The sequence below is a fragment of the Colossoma macropomum genome, unplaced genomic scaffold (genome assembly GCF_904425465.1).
Source record: "Colossoma macropomum unplaced genomic scaffold, Colossoma_macropomum, whole genome shotgun sequence".
Taxonomy (NCBI): domain Eukaryota; kingdom Metazoa; phylum Chordata; class Actinopteri; order Characiformes; family Serrasalmidae; genus Colossoma; species Colossoma macropomum.
In genome coordinates this window covers 27,645,110-27,670,410 of record NW_023494784.1, presented here as the reverse complement: position 1 = coordinate 27,670,410, position 25,301 = coordinate 27,645,110, and the positions used below count along the sequence as shown (strand labels likewise).

General features: G+C 38.9%; 1 long non-coding RNA gene across 1 annotated transcript in view; it reads left to right on the top strand.

Moving 5' to 3' along the window:
• Positions 1-12,859: 12,859 nt before the first annotated feature.
• Positions 12,860-25,301, top strand: part of LOC118805734 — a 34,397-nt gene continuing 21,955 nt past the window's right edge. Inside the window, exon 1 of the long non-coding RNA XR_005007060.1 lies at positions 12,860-12,936. This is a non-coding gene — a long non-coding RNA (uncharacterized LOC118805734). The remainder of the gene's footprint in view (positions 12,937-25,301) is intronic.

The following is a 25,301-nucleotide window of genomic DNA, read 5'->3' as shown; positions in this document are numbered from 1 at the left end:
TTTTCCCAAAAAAGTAGTTGATATTTTGTAAATTGGGCTCTAAATTTCTCCTGGATGCCCCCAGCCATTGCATAAATTTGAAAAATTTCATCACCAGCATGCCTGGTTTAACTCAAAGAAGCGCTGATTAGCCAAACCGGGTACTGATTGGTAAATACAAGTAGTGCTAGGCTGCAATGTTTGGAAATGGTGAAACAAACACATTGACATAAGTAAAATCACTATTTTATTCTAATATTAATGTTTTTTCTGAGCAAATAAATGCTTACTGATCAGATAAATAGCATTTTATTTTTTATATATATAATATTCTCAGATATTGTATGCATAATTACTATTTATTTGCTGCATTTTATATGCACACTGTATAGTGATGCTGTAAGTCAAATTATTATGTAAATAGATATGCTGCATTATCAGTCTCCCTGTCACCAGAGCCTTTCAGGAATATGATAAATTGTGCTAACTATTAACTTCATTAAGGCTAGCTTTAATATAAAAGTATTCACAAACTTCAGCAGTGGAAACATGGGCATCATTACATGCACTTGTGATGATCTGAAATACCTATGTACACCATAATCTACTGTATGTTCTGAAAATTGACTTATCTCCTTCTATATAAATCTGTTAAAATGGTGGAGTTGGTCAACCAAGACCAAGATTTTTTACACTTTAAAACATCTCCTTACACTCACTCTTCACCTGTGACACTAAAACTTTGTCATGCTTGCTTTTTTCATTGCAATTTGCACACACACAGATCTCCAACCTACTTTTAACAACAGATCAATGTAATGTTGAATAGACACACATATAGACATGGGTGTCACACAGACACAAGAGCGCATGTTTAAATGTAAACCCTTTACTCCAGGGTTCGTGGAGTAGTGAGCTAAAGAATATGAGCTAGACAAGAAATCTGCTAGACCTACTTAACTAGCTAGCAAGCTATTGTTAACAGCTACAGCTTTAGTCTCTTTTGGAGAGGGCTACAGCTCGCCGTAGATAACAAATTGGCAATACCTTTCTGTGGAGCTAACTCAGAGAGCTACAAGAGAGGCACATGTACGATGTCACCAACTGTACGGACTATATTTCCCTTGGGCAAGGATGCGTGATGAAACATTCTGTATTCTACAGTATTCTGTGGATTTTAAACACTGTTGATTAAACATGATTTAATTTAGAAATAATAAATTTTTTTGCCTAAATCAAGATCGAAAAGTAATCACAAGACGCTGTTAAAATGTCACCATGATACATCGAGTGGAAATTATTGACAGAGCAGTCCAGTGTTTGGAGGGGACATGACCCCACGTCTTCTCTTAAATCTCCACCAATATGAAGAAGAAACAAAAAGGACATCAGATTTGACCAGCTCATAATATTAGAAACATTTCTGTGTGGTAATAACAACAGCCTATAGGAAAGGAAATTAAGCGAATTGTTATACATAGCTTAGATAGCTGGACAAAAAGATTTGTATTTATATTAAAATATAAATATAAAACATACACATTTAAAAAATGTTAACATTTGTGTTATATTGGTTCTTTTTCTCTAATTTCCTTTTTTGAAATGAAAACTTGCTTGCAAAAATGCTTGGAAGCAGACTACCTGAACAATTTGATTTTATTCATACTTTTAGCAGATGTCAAATACCTTGGATGTGACACTAATAGCTTTAAAAGTTTTCTTCCAACTTTTTAGCCTGAGTGATATAAAATATGTCCAAATTCTATTCTTTCACCCCTCTTCTCCTCTTTATTAATGGATTTATTCCATCCCTCTATCGGAGGTGTTTTCATTAGTTTACCCCCCGTCCATCTCCTCTCACTCATCTCTCCATCCTCTTCACAGGAGGTAGCGAACTAAACTTCAGACTGACGGTGTGTTTGTTTAAGTGTAATTGGTGATGTGTGTGTGTGTCTGTGTGTTGTGATGGACAATGAGAGTGAGAAGTTCAGACAGTTGTAAGTTTGTGTATGTGTGTATGTGTGTGTGTGTGTGTGTGTGTGTGTGTGTGTGTGTGTGTGTGTGTGTTCGTGTGTGTTCGTGTTTCTATGTGTGTATGAAGCAGCTGCATATGAATGTGGAGTAAACACACTTGGGCTCTGTAATTGTGTGTTTTGTCTGATGGCCACAGCTGAGCCTGTTTGCTACAGTAATGGATGGGGAGACAGGACGCCACTTCTGATTGGTTAGAAGTCTCCTTCTTCACAGTAATTGATCGCTGCTCTTTGCTTTAGATTCAGTGAATGGAATACTTTCATTTCAGTGGGTAAAATGCAAGTTTAAGGCCTTCACTATTATGAAAGTGCTTTATAAATACCTCATTGGCCTACATATTGATTTACAACCTTGAGTAATTTGGAACAGAAATGTCTGAGAAATGTGTAATTAGTATGCCCTATTTTCATTATTATCTTTATCTGCTGTTGGAACAATTTGTTGATTAGATTAACCTAACATAAATTACATTGACTTTCCAGTGTTGGTGTAATGTTGCTTATTATAAATAATCGCACATTTGAATAATTTATGCACGTAGATGGTGTTTTAGCCCGTTTCTTCCTCTCAGCAGCAGTTTCAGCTCCGAGACATAAATAAAGTGTGCGTTATGTAGGAGGGAACAGTAGGACGCCATGTTATTGCCCCAGCCCCCATTACACTGAATAGAGCGCATTGTTATTATTTGTCATCATATGCTAATTATGCATCATTAATGTGAGGCCCTAATGGCCTCTGGAGTGTGTGTGTGTGTGTGTGTGTGTGTGTGTGTGTGTGTTAAGCTGAGTGGGCTGTGTGCAGAGAGGAACAGTCTACAGGGAGTGGGAGAAACACATGCTAATGAAGCAGAGATCTTTTATCTTACAGATTAAAAGCCAAGGAGATCACAGCCCTCAGAATAGGCCCTCTGACATCTGTAATTGGTGAAGACAACAAGCTTTTGTGCTATTATGAGTAAAATGCAGGATCATTCAAGCACACTGTGTGTGTGTGTGTGTGTGTGTGTGTGTGTGTCCATCTATATGCATTTTTTTTTCATTGTATGGGTGTGGTATGTAGATATTTAACTGAAATCTTAAATGTGCAAGGCTAACCGTTTGCTTATCTTTCAAACTTTGTGTGACTTACTGCTTGATGGTATAGATAAAATAGATTTTCCAAATATATCACAATATAAGACAATATTTAATTTAGTAGATGTAAGGTTAATGAACTCATACTTGTTGACTAAAAGGTTGTCTTACAAACCTGACATTTTTTATTAAACTGATTTGTTCTCCTAAAATAACACAAAAGGAAATCTTGCACAGTATTATATGTTATTCAGACAGAAACCAGGGGCCGTTGTCACACATCAGTCCGTGTCACTAGAGAACCTGGACTTCAGTTCCCAGAATCCTCACGAGGATCACGTGACAATGCAACTTCCCTCCAATTCGGAAAACTCGATGGACTGCATTACCCACAATGCGGTGGGGAATCACATGACCTCTGAGGAGATCACACGCTCCTATCAGAGGTCGCACTCACCTGAATACTAAATATTTGCATCTGTGTTTTCAGTCATATGATCTAGCTAGAATAGCTTTTAAGCCCGGGCTGTAGTTTAGCTCTTTGCGAGGTATTGTTTCTTCCAGAGCATACTGAGCGTTTTGTCCGAGAGTTATTTGCTGTACGTTTTTGACCTTTGTTCCGTTATTTGACTTTGCCTTTAGCCTTTGCCCTTTTGTACCGTTGCCTGTTTTTGCTGATCTGTGTTTTTGGACCTTTGCCTGTTTTCTGACTTCGTTTTTGCCTTGCCCTTTTGACTTGGCTGCTCGGTGATATGATCACCGCTTTATTTTGGATTTGTCTTTTGGAATTGACCCACGCCTGCCTTTTGACCACGCATCTGCCTAGCCCTATTAAAACACCTTTTGCCCTTTTAATCCGCGAGCGTCTGGTTTCTGACGAGCGGTTACAGCCGTATTACCAGGGGCTGAAATCTTGTCTGTTTAGTCACCATGAAAACTTCAGTTAGGACTGAATTTAGGACAGAAGCTATAGCAGAACAACAGTTCTTAAGTTCAGAATCTTATCCTGACTCCAGATTAGAAAATAGTATTACAGAAACATTCTAATTAAACAAAATTTAGTAAATACTATCCTAACTTTAGGACAACTCCAGTGGTGCCCTAACTCCTGTTTTAACTGTCCATTTCTATCATATTTATGTAACAGTAATAGGCAGCATAGTTCACTACTAGCATAATGATGTTACATTTATTTATATTGCAAAATGGTGCGTTCACTTTTTTTTTCAACTGTGTTTTAAAAACCCCTGACACTGCAGTTATGATCTCCACCATCCCCTCTTGTTACCTTTGTGTGTTAATGTTGATGAAAACTCATCAGATGAAATATTACAGTCATGATGGTGAATAATGAAGAGACAGAGCTGAACGTGTGGCTCTTTATTAGAAGGAATAATGTTAACATGCATCGGCTAAAGGGTTTGGGAAATAAAAACTTTAACTGGGGAGCATCAGCGCTATGCAGCATGGAGGAACACTCACAATATTCTTAATCTCCAGTTCATTGCACATTAGCTTTGTTTTGACTTTTTTACAATTATAATGGTAGCTATAACTTAAACATTATTATTTCACAGCCGAAACAAGTTTACTTTTCATCTGTGCGCAGATCGTTGGTTGCTTGGTAACAGACATGACAGTTGATCGTCAACTTCGATTGATTAGGTTAGAATTTCCTAACTTCAGATAAGAGGCTGTAAGATAAGATAAAATTCCAACATTGAGATAAGATTTGCTTCTGTAATATGAATTTGAAAAAAAAATTATTTTGACCTGTCAGATCTTAACTTGAGACAAAAAGATAGGAAGTTTCCATAATACAGCCCAAGATTTCCTGAAAAGAATCATGACTTTTTGTCAGATCTCCAAATTGGATTGCGAAGTGCAGCACAGTACAAACAAATAGTATTTTGTTAAAAGTGAAAACAAAACTGAAAACATAATTATCCTTAACTGTGCCACTAGCCCGATAAGCCCACTAGCTTATTATTTATATCTAACATGCAAACTTTTAAATCTTTTTGGATCAACATCACATCTCACATAATTTCATAATTCTAAATATTTCATAATTGTATAAATAATATAATTTTACAGGATTTATGGCATGTATAGAGTATATCTGTGTATAGTCTGTAGATGCATTTGGTAATCACGACCCTTAGTAGAGCTCTGTACACTTCTAAATGTCCTCTGTGCTTTTAGCACACTTGATTTTTTTTTTTTGTATCGTGTCACGATGCAAGAAAACATTTAGCCGGATAGAATGTCAGTTTTAGTGCAGTTTTATATTGGAAATTTAGTGGTTCACAAACAGTAAAATTACATTGCGTGTGTGTGTGTGTGTGTGTGTGTGTGTGTGTGTGTCAGACAACTGCCCGGTCTAATATCTTTCCAAACCTACAGTTTTATTATATTGCACATACATACAGCTTATATAAAAATAACAGAATCAGTTTTTAATTTTGTTCTAGAAACTGTATGTTAAGTTTTGAACGCTAGCATGGAGACTTAAAGTTGTTGGCTCTGCTTGGAGCTAAATGACCTATTGTTTATTCCATTTCTGAACGCTGCTATTTATTTACTTGTTTATTTAATGTATTGTAAACTGTTCTTTCAAAACATTTTTTATAAAAGCTGTTAAACTAAAAAGCTATATAATTATGTTGTACCAGTAGCATTGTACCTTATAGATAATATCTTACTCAGCATTGTTGTGAATTTCTATAGCTAGTCTCACTCATAAAATGACTGATATTGTTAATAATCCTTTAAAGAGCACCTCGTGTAACTCCAGTCACTGGTGATATACACCTATGTTTACCTGTTTTCCTGTTGTCTTGCTTCATACACCAACTTAAACATAAACAGTTATTTCAGTTTTGGCTTTATACCTGCTTATTAGTATTTTCAGTTTTTCTTTCTGCTGGTTTTGCTCAAAAATGCACGTTTAATCTGACCATGTAAAATAGAAAGAGAGAAAAGTAAACAAAATGGCAACAAAATGTGTAGAGCAGGCAGGCTATAGGCTATATTAACTATACCACAAAACAGGCCAGTGAAGGTTTTCATACAGTTGGCAACCTAAAGGTTAGATTAAACTATGTAAGAAATTGTTTGAAGCACAGTCACAGTTTAACAGTTTTCGTTATACACACAGTGTATGTATGTGCGTGTGTATGTGTGTGTGTTTGTGATAGACTGTGCTAACAGTAATTATTCATATACAGTAAGTTATACGTGATTAAAATATGGAGTGATGAAGGAGTGATTTCCAGACACAGAAAGTCTGGAAATGTTGGTCTGCAAAATGTGTAGAAAGCCATATGTTATATTGAGTTAAAGCAACAGTTTCTTTTCAACTCAGCATACAGTGTTTGCAGGGGTACAGTAGGTTGTAGAGGCTAAAATGCCCTCTTTATTGAATTCCCATATTGCGGTGGCGGTCTGTGTTATGTGGTTTTGGCTGTGAGAGAGGGAGAGAGGAGAGATATTTGAGCCTCCCTGCTCTTAGTACTCTGAGGAACAGGGAGTTGCCAGCTGGTCCTGCACACCTCTGTGTTTGACCCGTGCCTCAGAGCACTTGAGTGTGTGTGTGTGTGTGTGTGTGTGTGTGTGTGGTTGTGTGTGTCATGTGGCCAGAGGCACAGTGGAGCCCAAAGGACAAACATGCCACACGCCACACCTGGCAGACCTCACACACACACAAATACACACACACAGCCACCATTGCCCCAGGTGAGGGAGAGAAAGCCGAGGGCCACAGGGGGCCATTTAGGGCCACACTCTCTCACCCCAGAGCCTCAACAGGCCCACCTGAACAGCAGACACCACACCAGCCTGAGGCCCATCTGTGAGCCTGCTCCAAGATCAGCTTTTAAGGCCATGGAGACTGGAGGAGAGATTTAACCTCTGACATTCACAACACCTCACATATTCCTCAAACTACCGAAGGCTATTTAAATGATTTAAACGGGACAGGGTATCTATATACTGTATTCCGATACACGTAGATCTTAGGCTATGTTCACAATAGAGTTGAAGTGGCACAAATCTCATTTTATATATATATATATATATATATATATATATATATATATATATATATATTTATTTATTTATTTTAACATACATATTTTTTACACTTGAATGTTTCAGATCTTTGAACTGCTTTTAATGTTAGACAAAGATACACTAAGTAAACACGCTGGTTTTAAATGATTTCATTTTTGACGAAATATATTCTGTGGACTGGTACGTCAAGGGTGAAAACTTTTGGAAGACGTGGGTACCATTACATCTGGTGTAAAAATAACACTGCATTCCACCATAAGAACATCCAGTCAACAGTCAAACATGGTGGTGGTAGTGTGATGGTCTGGGGCTGCTTTGCTTCTGCAGGACCTGGATGATTTGTCATAATTGAAGTAACGATGAAGTCTGCTCTCTATCAAAAAAATCCTGAAGGAGAATGTCCTTGAATTAAGTTCAAGCGCTGTTGGGTTATGCAGCAGGACAATGATCTGAAGCACACAAGCAAGTCCACCTCTAAATGGCTCAGAAGAAACGAAATTAAGGTTTTGGAGTGGTCGTGTTAAAGTCCTGACTTGAATCCCATTGAGATGCTGTGGCAACAACTTAAACGGGCAGTTCATATTCAAAAACTCTCCTATGTAACCAAATTAAAACAATTCTGCAAAGAAGAGTGGGCCAAAATTCCTCCACAGCGATGTAAAAGACCCATTGCAAGTTATTGCAAATGTTTGATTGCAGCTGTTACTGCCAAGGGTGGCACAACCAATTATTAGGTTTAGGGGGGCAATTACTTTTTCACATGGGTGATATAGATTTTGAATAAATTGTTGTCTTCAATAAATGGAAAGATCATTTAAAAGCTGCATTCTGTGTTTACTCATTTTGTCTTTATCTGATATTAAAAGTAGTTGGTTAGGTCTTTTACAGAGCTGTGTGAACATAAAATCTTTTCAAATCACATTTGAGCCATGTTCATGTGTGGTCCTAGATTGAATACATGTGAAAGCAGTTGTAATGAGAACAAGGCAGATGTCTGCTCTCACTAATGACAGATATGTGAGACACTAATAAACACAAATATGAGACGTTAAGGCTGAAAATCAGAGCAAAAAATCTGACTTGAGCAACAAGGCTTGCAATGTAAATGTAGCCTTAATGAAATATGTTAAAAAGAAAGTTTAGCAATATCTTAGCAATATTGTCTCATGTTAGCATGAGAGAGCAGTGTGGACTAGTTATGATATAACTAGTTAGGATTTTTAAGTTTTTGCAAAAACTATTAAACTTTGACAACAAATAACGTTACTATGCCATTCATGTCAATTGAGGAACTAAACAGTAACAGTTTTTGTGTCGCATATGAGATTTGGAACCACTGTTTTTAATAATATAAACCTAATCTGGTGAACTGAGCTGTAGATGTAGGTGTAACATTGTATTTGAAAAAGGCACACAACATTAATAAAAAAATACTGTGAACAGATAACACTGCGACCCAGAAGGATAAGCGGTTTAGATGATGGATGGATGGATGTGAACGGATAATTGTAATAAATTGTGTACCATTTAATAAGTTCTTGAAATATTGAATAAAATATACTTTAAAACACCTCTTTGTGTCTAGGCATAGTATTTCAATCTGAGTAAAATAACAGCAATTTTCAATGAGAGGTGATCCCAAACTTTTGATTGTGTTTGAGTGTGTTTGTATACATGTGTCTAAATTACATATAAGAAAGTAAGCATAAAGACCTGATATAAATGAATTATTTTGTCATGATTTCTGTTACAAATATAACAACATTACTCCTTATGACAGCAGCTGGAGCAATCAGTAATAAAGATGAGACAGAAAATCAAATGGAGGCTGTTGTCAGACACACCCTTTAGTTGCATGTGACATTCTAGCCTACTACTAAATCACTTTGCTATGATCTTTGTGACATATGTGCCTTATGCCCTTCCTAACATAATAGGATCAGATAACATGAGAAAGAAAAAGCTTGGTAGAGAGGCGGCGAGCGAGTCAGTCTGTGTGTTTAATTATGAGTAGTTATCCCGTTAACTCCTCTTTGACTCAAACACGTATGTAATAAGCACATTCCTGTGAGGCGGGAGGGGAAATGTGAAAGGTCAGCTGTCAGTTTTAATACGACTAGCGCACCTCTAATGAAATGCTGCTCACAATATGTGTTGAATACGAATGCATTAATTTCTTAAATGTCTCTCAGATTTGCGTGTGTCTCAGGCCCTTTTTAGGGGGGATAATTTGACAGCGGCCCCCAGACTGGCTCTGACAGCTCAGAGCGGAGCAGACCAACACCTGCGTCCAGCCAAGCATCACCGCCCCCATCTTTTCTTGCTCTCTTCTACTCATCCTCCCTTCTTCCTTTCTTCCTCAGTCTGCCCACAAATGAACTGTCACATCATTACTGTGGCTGATGCAAAATAATCTGCCTCCAAATTAGCATGGGTCAAGCCACTCAGCCTTTTCTCTGTCTCTCTCTCTCTCTCTCTCTCTCTCTCTCTCTCTTTCTTTCTCTTTCTCTCTCCACCCTCCTTCTCTTCCTCTCTCTCGCTCTCTCTCTGTTCACGCGGTGTGCTTCCATGAAGGTGCTGGTTTGAATATGCATCTCTGCGCACTTCCATCAGGCATTCCGCAGGGACAGCACGTGGAGAGCAGCAGCTCGCTCTGCATTAGCATGGCGGGGGGAGAGGAGAGGGGGTCCTCGTGGGTTTGGGGTCCCTGTGCAGATGCCCCAGCCCACTTGTTCATTACTACTGCATTTCATCAGCCTGATGATGTCCACATGTCAATTGAGCGCGAGGATTTTACACACAAAGGAGCCTGAGGGAAAAGGACTTCAGAAACTAATCAGCTGATTATCATAACTCCAACTCTAACGGAGATGAGAGAGAGAGAGGGAGAGAGAGAGAGAAAGAGAGAGACAGGATGAGGACAAGCCGATCGACACCCCCCACTCCCTCTCCTTATGAGCATACGGTGCGTTATGCAAAGTGAGTAAATGAAATTCAAAACATATGAGCAGGACAAATAAAAAGCACATAAATCACTGTCTGAATAAGTAGTGGGGGTGGATAGAGGCCTGTTCTCAGGTTCAGGGTCACACACAGTTTCATCATTACTGTGAAGGTTTCAGCTGATGCCATGGCTGAACTACAGTGCAGCCCATAAGTAATTGGACAGTGACACAGTTTTTGTCATTTTGACTTTAAACTGCCAACAGACTGAATTTGAAATGAAACAGTGACCATGATCTTAAGGCGCTGAATGTTGGCTTAAATTCATGGGTACTTCTGCTTAAATTAAATGAGCTATATAGGAATCACATAGTCTCTTACTCATTTCAGGATATCATGTTTGGACAAGTTTATTTTTGGTACATGGTTGCAAATCCTTTCCCAATGTCTGGACTCGCTGGACCATGGACATCTTCACTAGTGCCGCTCCTCCAGGCCTTTGTTGCAGACATTTTTGGTTTCAGTATTTCAATTCTTGAGGCTTACCAGTGATTTTTATCTTGCGGTAAACCCTCTGAGGTAATGCTGGTTGTTTCAGTTCAGGTCCAGTGTGTTCAGTCATAGCACCAAGCCAAAACAACAACTTTGGCCATGTTCAATAACTAATGCCTTAGTTTTGTAATGAAATCTTCTGTTCTAATTGTAAAAATCTAAGGGCCGAAGATGAAGATGGCTGGAAGATGTTTGATTTTGTTGAAAATTGCCTTTTCATGAGTGTTTAGAGAATATATATGTATGTGGTGTCCCAAAAAGTACTTGGACACTTTAATCATTGATGAACTTAAATGTATGCACTATACTACTGCTAAGTACTAAGATGGAGCACAGTCAAGAGGTGGAAACGTCAATATCTGGGGCTGTTTTTCTTACGGGGTGTTGGTAAGCTTGTGTTCAGTAATAGATTATGAACTCAGAATTGTATAAAGACATTTTGAATGCAAACCTGCAAAGTCTGCAAGTAAATTGCTCAAACAGTAACAGTTTTAAAAAAAGTCTTAGAATGGTCTGTTTAAAATAAATGTCACTTGGTCATTTTGGACGTTTTGGACATTTTGTTTAGTAACACAATGAACCTAATATGTTTTTAAGTATGGCACAAATGTCCAAATACCTTTTGAGGCCATTGGATGAATGGATGGATGGATAGACAAACAGACAGGCAGACAGACAGTCATCATTCATAAAAGCAGACCATTTGGAGAATGTCTCTTATCCAAACAGAATGTCTTGAAAAGAGTACTAAGGAGAAACATTTCAAGGTATAATTCTGGCTTCTAAGAAATAATTTACCAATGGCAATTTATATGCAATGTATAATGGATTGTTAGCTCACCCAAGACTCCCATCTGTCTTGGATAACCCATCTGTAAGTTCATGGTGAATTGCATACTGTCACTCGTATGCATATAAAACACACACACGCCTGCATATACGCACAGAAATTTACACTGGCGTATACTCAGAAGCACACACACACAGTGTGCCTCAGGCCCAATTATAAAGTCTGCAGTCTGCATTGTTCCTATAGCCGTAGGATCAATGTGCTGAAGGCATCTCCCCATCACCAGGCCTAATGATGCCTTTCTGGACCATGGCCTTGCACACTGCATAGTAATCTTCTGCTAATTAGCGCTATAATGCTCAAGCAAGCCGCCTCAACTCCACAATCCCAGAGCGAACCCACTGCACTTATTTATTTCCAGCTTCTCTCTTCCATTCTTACTGCTAATATAATTACACTGAAATTATTGCAATAGGAACAAGGATTTGATGGGAATTAGATATAACTGAGGAGAGAGAGAGCTAGAAGACTGATAGTGTGCTATAAATTATGAGGTCGGATTAGAATAGAAACTAGATGTTCTCTACCATTTACTTAGTTATAAACTGTTCTGTGTAAATAGTTTTTCAGAGGTACAGAAAGATGGTGAAATAATGCTGAAATGCTTTTTTGTTGTTATTAGCTGTTAATACACCCCAAGCTGTGTATAGATGTGAGTTTTTCTTCTTTTTTATGTGCAGATCTGAGAAGATTGCTTAAAATTTTGACTCATCTGTACACTCGTTTGCCCTTTGAATCATGGTTTGCATAGATTATGATCTGTGTGCATTTCCTCTGCACATCTGCAATCATCTATGTTTTGGGAGTCCATGAGTGTTGCAAGTTGTAAAAACTAGGCCAGAGGGGCTAAAATGCAGACGTAGCTGCGCTCACCTGGGGAAGATTAGCCATGTGTCAGGCACACAGGTGCAGGGCTAACTCACCTTTGGGACACCTGAAGAATGGCCTGAGTCTATTGCATTGGTATGTAAGAGGAAAAATCTGAAATTCTGAAAATAAGGAAACCAGTTTTGAGCAGTAGCCATAATAAGCCGAGGCTGGAAATCTGTCTGTGGAGGTGTGTTGTTCTCTCCCTTTTTAGTTTTCCTTTTTGATTTTCCTGCCTGTAACTTATTTTCTGAGAGCTGACATTCAGAAGTTCTGCTAAATTTGGCGTGTGTATCCACTCCGTGTATGTCTTTCATGTTTTAACGTGTGTCCGTTCGCTCTTTGTCTCTCGCTCTTTCTCTCATACTCTGTCTCTCTCAGAGAGGTTAATACTTGCCCAGCCCTGCAGACAGGCCGGCTCGAGCTGACAGCATGTCTACCTGAGCGGAGATGTTCCTCTCTTCTCACACACACCAGCCTGACAGCCTGATGAACTGCCAAAGAACCTTCTCTCATCTTTCCCTCTCGTTCCCTCGCTTCCCCCTGACCGTACACACCGAATGAGTGAGTGAGGTTTATACCTCCGTCAGTCCTTTCTTCTCTCCATCATCCTTTGATTCTCTTCCCATCTCATAATCGCATCTACCTGGAGCTCTTTGGTGAAGGCTTGTTTGAGTTGTGTTATGGCACCAGTGAAGCTTCTGTGGAGCACTGCTGATGTTACCAGCCTGGTGTTATTCACACGTTTCTAAATAGTTTTGATTCATTGTTGAACTTCTTTTTGCTGACTGAAATGCCAGTTGTTTCTCTGTGATGGTAATATGGTGGCTGCGCTCGTACTTGTTTGTAGTCGACTGACTGAAAATGCCAGTTGTTTCTCTGTGATGGTAGCATGGTGGCTGTGCTCGTACTTGTTTGTAGTCTACTTTAAGGTAGGCTTTGGTGCCAGAATAAAATCACCAGAAAGAAAGAGACAAAGAGGGAGTGTTAAGCCCCTTTCCTTTAGTCCTTTTCATCCTTTACTCTCAGTGCAGTAGTGACCTCTCCCCCTGTGACAGCAATGTCAGGGGATGAGGCAGTTCAATACGCTCACATGCTCCATAATTAGCCATTATAGCATGTCTGTGTTTGTGTGGTGGGGGTGAGGAGGGGGGTAGGTTAATGAAAGGCTCTCTAAAGTGAGGAACCAGTGGGATTGTGGGTAGAGGAGAAAACTGTGTGGCGCCATCAAAGTGACCACCAGAGCAATTTACACCATGACTTATTTCCCATAAGCCCCGGTCCCAGCCAACTCTATGTGTGTCTTGCATTGTTTGTGTTGCATGTCTGGGAGTGAATTGTGTATGTTTGCATTTGCTGTTGTGTTTTGTCATGTTTACGTGTATCCTGTGTATGATGTCTTAGGAAAATGTATGTGTTTGTGTATGTGTGTGCGTCTGTGTGGGTGCATGTCTGCCTGTCTTATGTTCCATTTCCCCTCATTAATATGCATGGAGGCTGTAATGAAGCAGAAGAGAGTAAGATAATGAAAGAAAGAGAGAGAGAGTACACCACTGGCCGCTCTAATGCTGTGTGACTATATTCTGACAGATTCATCTCTAAATGCCTTTAGATGCGATTTAGCTGCAACACAGCACTATCAGAGCTGCTCTGTTGGACATGCCGGCTATAATTACATTTTACACTCACTGCACCTTTGAATCCAACTTTTCACTACACTGAGAGTGAAAACATACTAAGCGGACTTTGTTAGACATTTAATTAGATAATTAACAGAGTGAAGCATTGATTGCTATTATGAAAGAAGTGCAGAAGTGTTAGAAGGTTATATCAGTATCAGCAGATAATTGCTTACAACAAAAAAAATATATAGTCATATCAGCACATAATTGTTTAAAACTGTTTAATAATAATAATAATAATACATTATACTTATACAGTGCTTTTCAAGAACTCAAAGACGCTTACAGGTTTTTGAAATACAGAACAGTAAAGACAGACATGAGAACATGAAGCACAGTCATAACATCACAAGCAAAACATAGCAGGACTTGGCAAAGAGCTGGTTTAGGATTGAGAACAGTTATAAGCAATAGAAAAGAGATAAATTTTAAGTTTAGATTTAAAAGTGGAGACAGAGTTGGCCTGTTGAATATGTGAGGGAAGAGAGTTTCAGAGTCGGGGAGCCAGTCTTGAGAAAGCACGATCACCGTACCCATGAAGTTTGGAAGGTGGGACAGTGAGTAAACCAGCAGAGGAAGACCTGAGAATGTGAGTTGGTTTGTAGGGAATAAGTAGATCAGAGAGGTAAGAAGGAGCAAGGTTATGCAGAGCTTTGTGTGAGAGGAGAAGAATTTTGAATTGTATGCGGTATTTTACAGGAATCCAGTGGAGATGTTGCAGGATGGGTGTAATATGCTGATGTGCACGGGTGCGGGTGAGAAGGCGAGCAGCAGAGTTCTGTACCATCTGGAGTTTGCATAAATGGGAGGAGTTAATACCAGCAAGTAGAGAGTTACAATAGTCCAGGCGACTAGAAATGAATGCATGAATAAGGGTTTCTGCAGTAGACTGAGAGAGTGACAATCGAATTTTTGCAATGTTACGGAAATGGAAAAAAGAGGTTTTAACTACAGAGTTGATGTGTGCACTGAATGAGAGAGTTTAACGGAGGTTTATATTTAAATGATATTTCAAACCAAATATTTGATGATGAATTTATTGTTTTCTGGAAGAGCGAAACATTTAGGTGGTGCTGGGCTACTGCACTAAAGCTGAAATATTTACTGAATGTAAATGCAACTCAAAGAATCATACTTCATCATTTAGTTTGAAGTTAGGATTGGGGAACCTTCAGGGCTTTCTAAATACATGTTTCTAACGTTTAGTTTATTTTTATTCAGTATGATTGAATGCTTGTGTTTAAACTTTTCAGCTATTGCAGCACCTCTCTTGTCTCACTGTTTTGATGGGAAGCAAAGGATTAAATTCTTGAAACGGCCAATGGAAAATTGTTGAATCCGAATTTTTTTCTTCGTGGAATCTAGGTACATTAAAGCTAAGTGATGTTCAGAAGCGGACTTAAGGCCTAATGCGTTAGATTAACCACTAACATTACAAACCCAATTCCAAAAAAGTTGGGATAGTATGAGAAATGGCAATAAATAGAAAGCAGTTATTTATAAATATATTTTGACCTGTATTTGAATGACAATAGTACAAAGACAAGATATGCAATGTTTAGTCCTGTCAATTTCATTGTTTTTGTAAACATACAAAAATAACATTCCTCAATGAGCAGTTGCAAGAATTTTAGGTATTTCACTCCCTTCAATGCATAATATCATCAAAAGGCAATCCAAACTACAGCTAAATGCCCATGTACTTTGACCCCTCAGATGGCATTGCATTAAAAACTGACATGTTTCTTGAGGGATATCACCACATTTTCAGTACTTTGAAAAACATTGTCATTAAACCCTGTCCATCACCGATAAGACTGTACTATGCACACCGGAAGTCATATGTCAGTAACGTCCAAGTCTCTGGACTTGAGCTTGCCTGAAATAGATTGATCCACAGTGAAAATGTGTATTGTGTTCAGACAAGTGAACCTTTCAGATTGTTCATGGAAATAATGGATGTCGAAAACAAAAGAAGAGGACCATCCAGATTGTTACTAGCATAAAGTTCAAAAGCCAGGGTCTGTCTTGTTATGAGGGGGTATTAGTGGGCATCTTGCATATCTGTGAAGGCGCCATTATTGCTGAACATATTTTGGAGCAACATACGCAGCCTTCTAGATGGCGACTTTTTCAGGGACGTCTATGTTGATTTCAACAAGGCAACGGTAAGACAGCATGGCTGTGCAATCAGACAGTCCAGGTGCTAGACCGTACTGTCTGTAGTCCAGACCTGTCTTCCATTGAAAACGTGGCGCATTACGAAGCTCAAAATACGACAAAAAAGGCCCTGTACAGTTGCACAGTTGAAGATGCGGAAGAATGGCAAAAATCAGCTTTCAAAACTGGATCAGTGTTTCTCTTCAGTCCCCAAACAATTATTAAATGTTGTTTGATTTATAATGATGGGACCAATTTGGTTAGAAGGAACATTACTCTAGGCCTGAGAAAGACTTACCGTAAACTACTACATACAGGGTAAAATATATGCTAATATGTCCATTATAAGTTTTAAATAAAACATGGAGAGTATTTTACAAGCTTCAAATGTCTGTATTTAATTTAGAATGGACAAAAAATGTTAATGCGCAACAGCAGTTGTTTAGTGCTATCATAATAATAAAATCCTATAGCGGCCATAACAAAGATTAGCATTGTCGTAGAGTTTTACATTTATGGTCCGAACTGAAGACCTAGCACTAAGAGCCATGGTTCGCCACTGCTTTGGAGAATGTTGTTTTTATGTTAGATTTTTATAAAATGTTGAGTTTATGTGGCAATCCTACATTTATATTAAACCTATGAATTATTAATTTCTGCATGCAGTGTTTGAAACTGTACCATGAGTTCAAAATGACTTCCACTAAAAATCCGTTTTGTAGGCCTTTTTGAACCTGTATTGTCTCAAAATGGAACAATTCCATTTCCTTAAAGCTTTCCCTTGAATAAGAACAGTTATGTCTCATTGGCATCATGAATTATATATGTGCTATCACTCTCATAGTTTAATCATTTTTAAACATGACATATTTGACTAAAATCCACAATAAAAATGAACAGTAAAACTGTGAACAGTTCCAACAGAACCTTTATAATTCTCTTTTGTATCCTAAGTCACAAATAAAGAAGTAATTACAGCACTGCTTTACAGTTTGCATAAATTAAACTGAAGTGCTTACATTTCTTTCATGGAATTAGATGACGTAACTGGATAGGCCCTAGATGAGTTGGTGTGGAATAAAATATTACATTTCTTTGAAATGCAAATCCAGGTGAATGTAGACCCAGTTTGTATGTTTTAGAAATGTTTATGCATCAGTATCAGCAGGTATGTACACGTAAAATGTCAGATATTGGCAATTCACAATTCCCATATTGGTGCATCCTTAACTACAATGATTTAATGGGGCTAATAAAAAACAGCTAGCCAGTGGAGCATTCTCTGGGCGTTGTACAGAATTAGCTGGTCCAGATGCAGTCTGCATTCACACTCTAGCTGCATTCCAGATCTTCTTTGCTAGTCTTTTAAAAAAATTTTTTACAGTTTTTTCATCTGCCTGTTTATATCAGAGAAGACCACACGTTTTAAATAAAGAGAGGTATAAAAGCGGAACAGAATTATTGATTGGGTGTGCAGGGTTGAGCTGGTGCCAGGCAGGCGCAGAAGTAGAACAAGCGAGGAGTAGGTTTGTAAAGGCAGGGCAGCACCACACTGTCACAGGCCGCTGTGTTCCTAAACGCAACTATAAATATAAGTAAGTGTAACATGGCCTTGAAGGGGAAAGCTATGATTTTGCTGGAAAAGTTTCTCCCTCTCTCTCTCTCTCTCTGTCAGCAGTATTTCCGCATGGGGAGTGGGTCCAGTGCGTTAGCTTTGTCTTTTCCTCTGTAAATAAGGCGTCCCCATTCTGTCACGCGCAGGAGAAGGAGCATTTGACTACAATGGGCTATTATTGGCCATCATAGGGATGAGACAGACTCTCAGGGGAGAAAGAAGGACTTTTGTGAACTGGAAATGTCGACTGCTTCTCACTCCGCTCTCCTCCTGTTGGGTTTTTCTGCCCAAAAGGCGAGAGCACTGCAGTAGCTCAGATAACTCATTGAAAAGCCTGCCTCAGACACTGCTTTAATTTGAAACGGATAACCGTTTCGCATAGAGAAACTCCACCATGAACTCTTCCCCTCTGTGTCCAAGTGATGTCCCCAGTCTTATCACAGAGATGTGTCCTAATGAACTGCTGGTGAGGAAATATAATGGAAAATATACTTCTAGTTCTGTAGGACGGGCTAATGATTTAAAGGATAGTATTAAAAAATTTAAACTTTGATGGATTTGTACTTTTCTGTGTATTTTCAAATGATATATATTTGTGAGGAAAGGCATATTTTTTACTAGGTTACATTTTACTCATTAACTCTAGTTACAATTTTTTTGGCATGTCATGTTATTATGATATGTGGTGACAGTATCTGTTCTGCTTTGTGACTTTTGAGGTTTATCGTTTTATTTTAGACCAAAAGTATTCCAAAAAGAGAATAATAGCACCTAGCCAACTTCATTGTTTCCTTTGCTGATAGATGCTGGACGTGCTAAGATGTTCAGCTGCTTTTCTACAGCAGGTACTGCAGTTTCACTTGAGTCAGTATTTTAATGAAAACAATACTTTTGCTCAAGTACAGGTTTAGACTACACCTCCTACCTCTGACTGTATAGAAAATACCCACTTCATGGACACTCAAGTCTCTCAGTGAGCAAAAGTCAATTCAGACTTTAAACTAACTCTTATACTATTATGCTTTTCTTCCTCACATCCGGCTGAAGATGGTGTGTGTCAGCAGCTTGGTGCTGTCAAGGTCTCCTCCATGAGTGTGTGAGTGCGTGTGTGTGATGTCCTCTGGGTGGTCAGATGGGCCGCTAACTAGCCAAGCCTGAGACAGGACGGCCTGAGGCCCCAACACCACCACCCTGCATCCACAATGTGTTCCTTTGAGCACACTCACGCACGCACACACACTCAGATGAAATCCCACCTCAAAGGGCTCATGTTAGGGAGCAAACAACTTATACATACATCAACACTTCTCCATGTCAGAAAGTTACCTGTGTGTACCTGAAAGCTGTCTTTGAATGTGTTCCCACCCTGAATGTTAAATATGAAATGTGACTGGTCCTGAATAGATCTAACTCAAATTACAAACGTATAGTTTCAGCAGCAAATTTGCATCAATCCATGAATAGCTTTATATGAAATACAAATAGTTAAGGCTAGGCTTTGCATAGGGCTGTTGAATACCTGTGTATATTACCATTTCATCTTTTATTTTAGGGATACATTGATGTAAGAATTGTGGACCAATGCAGATATCCAGTGTTTTTCATGCAAAAGTTTGAATACCCCCATTCAAATTACATTTTTTTATTTTGTTTGTTTTCTACTTGAAAATAAGTTAAAACATCTTCTTAAGGAATCAAACTTAAATATGGCATTTTTCTGCCAATTTCAGCACACAGTTTCTGTTAGTTTGCTGAGTTTATCATATTGGGAAAAAATAAAACATAAAATGTGTCTTTTGTACTTTGTACAGACCACATTGTTTAATTTTCTCCCAATATGTAAAATTCAGCAAATGTTCTCTCTAGAGGATGTGTATTTATTTTCACTTAGAAAATCTACAAAGCATGTAATTTGACAAGGGATGCCCAAAATGTTGCACACAATTGTAAATATCTGCTGATGCAGATACAGATGCAGTGCATAAATATTAATGAAATGTAGAGAAATATCACAGAGAAATATAACGTGTTTCTATAACTACAGTACAATAAATGTCATCAAATATCAGTCTGAAATATCGATCACATCTGAACATATGTGTGATATTTTTGCCAATATGATGCCATTTTCATTGTGCATCCTTACTTTTCATTTAAATCATGAGTGCATGCTGACTTTTCATTATCATTATGTGGGAGTGTTTTTGTCATGGATGTAAGCATGTTGAGGGGGACCTAAGCTAAAATTAGCATTGCCTTTTTTCATATTGCATAATCATTCTCCAACATTGTCCCTCTTTTTATGCATATGAGCATCATTTTCTTCCATGTTTCGTGTACAGTATTTTGATTTCAGTGATTAGTTTTCCAACAATTATGGTGTAAACCTGATGCGTTTATATGATTTTCTGCTTGCAGATTGGATATGTGTATTGACTGAAATTGGTTTGCACTGTCATCATAGCCATCGTTAACATCTACGCTGGAGCAGAGGCAGAGGCTGAGCTGTCTTAATGCATTTCCCCATTGCACAGGCCCTGGTGGAGTCTGCCTGCATTAGAACAATTCTGCATATGGACATAATCTATATTAGCCAAAGTAATTAAAGTAGAAGAGCTCTAACAAGCTCCCTCTCACACACAGACACACTCTCAGCTTTATCTCATTAAAGCTAATCATACTTTAGACTAAGTTTGGAGGAGGGTTTGAAACCCCAGTGTTTTCTTTGTAATTGATTTCAGCCCATAATAGCCACCATTAAGTAGGTCAGGTTAGGATTCAGTTAAGAGCTGACGTTGCTTTATCACTAAGACAGAGAGAGCCTACTCATTAAAGAGAAAGCACAACATTTGATGTTGAACTTGCATGCTGTGTCCATTCCTGCGTTAAGGTGTATGTAGAGCTGTCTGCGGTGGAGTGTGCGGTGCTCAGGGGCTGATGATTAGCATAGAGTTAATGAAAAATCACCAGCATACTTGAAAAGGGAGGGAAAAATCTGTCTATCATCTCTCTTTTTTCTCCCCTCTGGGTCTTCCCTCTGTTCGGAATGTTTGAAAGTTTTGTGGCTATTCCCAGGAGTGGGGCTCCTATCATATCAGAGATTGGCATTGCAGCAGTGACCGGCCTGTGCTTTGGGCCTTCTCTCTCTCTCTCTCTCTCTGTCTCTCTCTCTCTCTCTCTCTCTCTCTCTCTCCCCCTGTCTCTCTCTCCCCATCTCCCCATCCCCCTCTCCCCGCCTTATGCCTCCATCAAAAGAAAGTCAGTCTCACAGATGCACTGCTTAACAATGCCATCTCTCTTTTACACACACACACACACACACACACACACACATACACACACACACCTCTGATGGGAGGACGAGAGTGTGGGGAGCGTGTGTGTGTGTGTGAGGAGGGGGTGGTTCAGAACAGCGGCCTGACGAATGAGGGGGGCAGGTCCCCTGTGATTGGCGCTCTCTGAACATTGATGCCAGCTTCCATCTGTCATGATAGCCCTATCGCTGAACCTTCAATCTGTCAAACGCCTGCACCAGCCCACCGCTCGCCCAGATCTGGCCTGCTAAACACAGCTGACAACAGGCATTATCACAGCCAGAGAGAGGGAGAGAGAGAATGGGAAGGGAGGGAGGGAGAGACAGAGAGAGAGAGAAAGAGAGAGAGGTCGACCTAGTGCTAAAGGGACCAAAAAAAAGGAACACCAATGTGTTAATTGTAGGCGGAGATGTAAACTGTCACTTCTCATCTCATTTAACACTGACTGCGCCATTTTTTCCCCGCATTCAGTTTTTTTCTCACTCCCTTTAACAAAACATATGGAGATGCAGCCTAACGTTAGCCTAACGGTCTGGCTCCCATTCGTAAAGTGCGAGACGCTACCGATGCTAACTGGCTGGTAACAGTCGCGCTCTCTTTAAGTGGTGTGTAATGAGATTATTAACAGTTCACTGGTGGCACACAGAGAGTTAAGCGTCCCCCTCTGTGTTATGCTAACAGGGTTAAGAGTGTTAGGGATTCTCACAGTTGCTCTTTGCCTGTTGGTTTACTTCCTTTGCAAACTAGCAGAAGAACCACATTTGGAAGAGAGTAAGTGGTTAAAAAATCAAAACTGCATAAAAGGATGTACAACAGTGATTCTCCAATAGAGTTGTCTTTTAGCCTTTCTAACCTTTCTAACCTCCTTTTTTATGGGTTTTCCACATTGAATCTAAGAAAACATGCATTTAACCATCCAAAAAAAGTATTAAGCCTTCTCAGGAACATATTTCATTTTTTACAAGGCTTCTTTGCTGGCAGTGGCTTAAATGAGTAACAGGATTGAAAGTTACAGGGTTGAGTTTTAGTTTACAGTTAGCAAATGCACAAAATGTGGGTAACTAGCATCCGTGCTTGTGGCACAAGGACATTAAGGACATTCTGATGATTTACTTAAAATTGTAGTTTTTAATGAATAATTTACATTCTATTTATAATCCAGTCTGACCTCACTAATCGATATCACAGTATCATTGAAAATAAAGAAAAAAGAAAGAGAGGACTTGTTTGTTTACTTCCAGTGATCTTCAAGAAATTCAGATGATTTAAAATGTGGCTTGTGGAATGTTCCAGATTTGTCATAGGGGTGAATGTCTTCAGGTAACACTGTTGATTAAATGCTGTGAGACACAACTAAATGTACATTTTTCATAACCTGTAATAGATGACTTATGAAAAAGGATGTTTCAAGTGAAGCTGCACTATGTAACATTTTTATTAAAATTGAAAAATTAGTGTTACTGAAGCAGGAGAAAAATGAAAAAAAAAAACACTGAAATATGGTGTGTGTTCGCTGCTTCAGGTCACCCTGTGAAGCCTGAAATAATAACTTAAAAGTCAGAGGTGTTGGGTCGGATTTCACGGGACCTCTTCGTACCACATCACATGTCTTTGCATATTAACGTCACAGTGTAGGCTTAAAAAGAAGGTCCGGCTCAATGTTTAGACGTCAAATGCAAAGTCAACATTTTGCTGATGAAGATGTGATAAGAATAGTAGATAATTCACGTATGTCCTCGGAAGACATGTCCTTCACAAAGTTTTGACTGCATTCTCTTTGAATACTCTTGCGCTCACAATTATCAGATTCATCTGCTCGTGGAGGTTCGAAGTACAACTAGCGTTACAAAATGATCTTCCACAGTTTACATGCAATTACACATTTCTACCAGAGAGGTCTCCAAATCCCCAACGCTTACATAGTGCAGCTTTAAATTCTCATCTTAATGCAAAATTAATATGATTTTTAAATGTTTTAAATATGTTCTATCTAAAATATGCACATGTATTGTTGTGAATCATTGTTTGTATGATTAAAATGTTTCAATTGTACATACACATTTGTAAATGTAATATCAGTGAAACACAAATGGCACCTGCATCATGGAATCACCCATGAATTAAGGCTGTGGGTTGTAAAAGAAAAAACAGATATTGTGGTTTTCTGATGGATATGTGCATATGTGACAATGCTGTTGTTGTATTAATATTTAATCAATACTTTTTTTGGTCAGTATGTTATATTGTTTGATATTAGTGGTGGAAGTGCCAACAGTGCACAAAATGACAAAGGCTTGTGTGGTTCTCTGTGTGTGTGTGTGTATGTGTGTGTGCATGTTGTGGTCGTCCTTGTCAAAGCTTTCACTGACTCTCAGTAATTAGTGCAATCATGACACATCCAACTAGCTGGTTCCCTGACAGGCCTCAACAGAGACAAGCGTCCCAGTGGACAGAGTTCAGCCCCCTACGCACACGCACGCACACACAGACTTTTCACTAATAGGATTGAGCAGCAGGAGACCAGTAGCTTGCTAAAGAGTTCACAAACACTCGTCTCTAACCCAGATTTTACAGACTTCTGAAACACAGGTATCAGAGGAAACAGCCTATTCGTAACAACAGGCGCTAATCAGCTCTTCCTGTGTGAACAGAAGGTGTAAAGAAAGCTTTATATTATCTTCTGAGATGTACTGAGGGAAGCTTTTATTAGGGGAACACGTTAATAGAAAATATACTTGCTGTTAAGATACTGATCATACAATCACACTGTATCTCATTGACTGAGTTGAGCCTGTTACTATTACTGTACTGTTGAGACAAAGTGGACATGTTTACATAAACATGGCCTTATGCAAACAGTGATGGCCACGAACTGACCCTCCTAGCACCATACTTCCCCCAAGCAATCTAGTTAGTTTTGTGTAAAAGATCATAAGACAGCAGGTTCATTACGCCAAGGTTTAGACTCACTTACAAACACACATAGTGTCTGCATGTCGTATTATAGCAATTACTCTACAGCTCTGTACAGTGTTCACTAATGTGTGGACACAGGTCACGTTATATCAGTGTTGGAAATATTGTCTGTCAGTTAACCTGACTTTTTGTGGCAGGTTTACCTGTTTTTGCTGTTTAACTTTTTTTTTTAAATGAATCTGCCTACCGCAAGTTTTCAGATTGATTCATGCAATGTTATTGAGCAAAGAATACTTTGTCACAACACCCTGCTGGTCACTTATCTAGTGGGTCACAGTAAGGGGTGAAGTACAGACCCTGTGTGTATGTATGTGTGTGTGTGTGTGTGTGTGTGTGTGTGTGTGTGTGGTGAAGAGGATAGAAGGAAGCTTTGGCTTTATCTCTGTAATTAAGAGTGGAGTGACAGTGATTGTGGGCCAGGACAGGATGTGGCAAATGAATGTATTCTTTTATTTGGAGAAGCTGCTCCCTAGCTCTCTCTCTCTCTTTCTCCTTTCCTATCTCCCTTTCTCTCTCTGTACTCTGTCCATCCTCCCGGGACCTCATCATCTTCCCTAACAGTCAGAGTGGGATTTAGTACCCTCTATTCCCTCACCTTCCTTGGCCCTTTTTTATTCTCTTTCTCTTTCTTTCTTCTCTCTTGCTCCAACTCTGACTCTCTATCCCACTTTCCTTCCTCCTCCTGTTGGTGTTTCCTCCTGTGTTCTCACTCTGCACTCTCTCTCTCTTTCTCTCTTTCTCTCAACTAGAGGTTTAATGCTGTTCTACCATGGTAGTGTTGTACAAGCTATGAGGCCTCCCAGTTTCATGCAAAACGGTTGTCTGAATCTTTTTGGAAAGCTGTTACATGGAGGACAAAAACGGGATATACATGAAACGAATTAAAATTGAATTAAAAGATGTATGAACATAATTACTTTTGCACCTCTAGTCACCATTAAAGGGCCTACATCATGAAATGAAATGAAAGCCTTTCTCATTTTTTTGGAAATAAAAGAATTTGAAGTAGTATGTGTTAAAGTTTTAAAACATACAATTCACGCCCCAGATCAAATGAATTTTATATGGAAATTAAGCTCAATTTGAATTCATTGTTTTTGTGATGTCACAAAAACCAACATATTCACGTTTAGTACTGTGCAAAGGTCAAAGAACACATTTTCATTTTTTCATGTAATTTTC